The 531-nt window shown below is 39.0% G+C and overlaps 1 protein-coding gene across 3 annotated transcripts in view; it reads left to right on the plus strand.

Annotated features, from left to right (window-relative positions):
- Nucleotides 1-531, plus strand: part of CTNNA2 (catenin (cadherin-associated protein), alpha 2) — a 483549-nt gene that overhangs the window by 207368 nt on the left and 275650 nt on the right. The gene's annotated exons all lie outside the window — the stretch shown is intronic.

A 531-nucleotide genomic window follows, 5' to 3' on the forward strand; every position in this document is an offset into this window, starting at 1 on the left:
CTTTTATTTTTGAACTGCTACTAAATTTAAAGGACTATTAATCCCCCATGTTTATGACTCACCAATTCATCATCAACACGATGCCTTTTAAAGCATTATGTGACTCAGGAGAAGCATGAACCAAACGCCTGAAAGCATTTGAGGGTGGGGAGATGTTTGTGTCAAGGATGGAGGAGGAGCCTTTGGGTAAATTTTTCCTTTGAAAAGTGGAGGCTGAAAAGTTTTGCTGAAGATATGTGTTTGTGTTTGATCCATTAATTTTCAGTGGATTTTAAAGTTAGTTTTTCAAGCTCTCCTTTTGCTATCACACGCTCTGACAGCAGGAATGCCACACCACAGTGCCACTGCCTTAATTGTTTTTGATGTAGCTTTTCTTCTTACACTCCAACATTATATAGACAGTCAATTCTATATACGTATCAATAAGAGAAAGTGGCAGTAGTTACCGGGAATTTGCTTGGCTGAGAACTTTACTGGAGTAGTACAGATGAATCCAGGGCATGGAAACTTTGAGCCAGTAACAGGAGTTAT

Source organism: Propithecus coquereli, unplaced genomic scaffold (genome assembly GCF_000956105.1).
Source record: "Propithecus coquereli isolate 6110/MARCELLA unplaced genomic scaffold, Pcoq_1.0 Scaffold286, whole genome shotgun sequence".
Classification (NCBI taxonomy): Eukaryota; Metazoa; Chordata; class Mammalia; order Primates; family Indriidae; genus Propithecus; species Propithecus coquereli.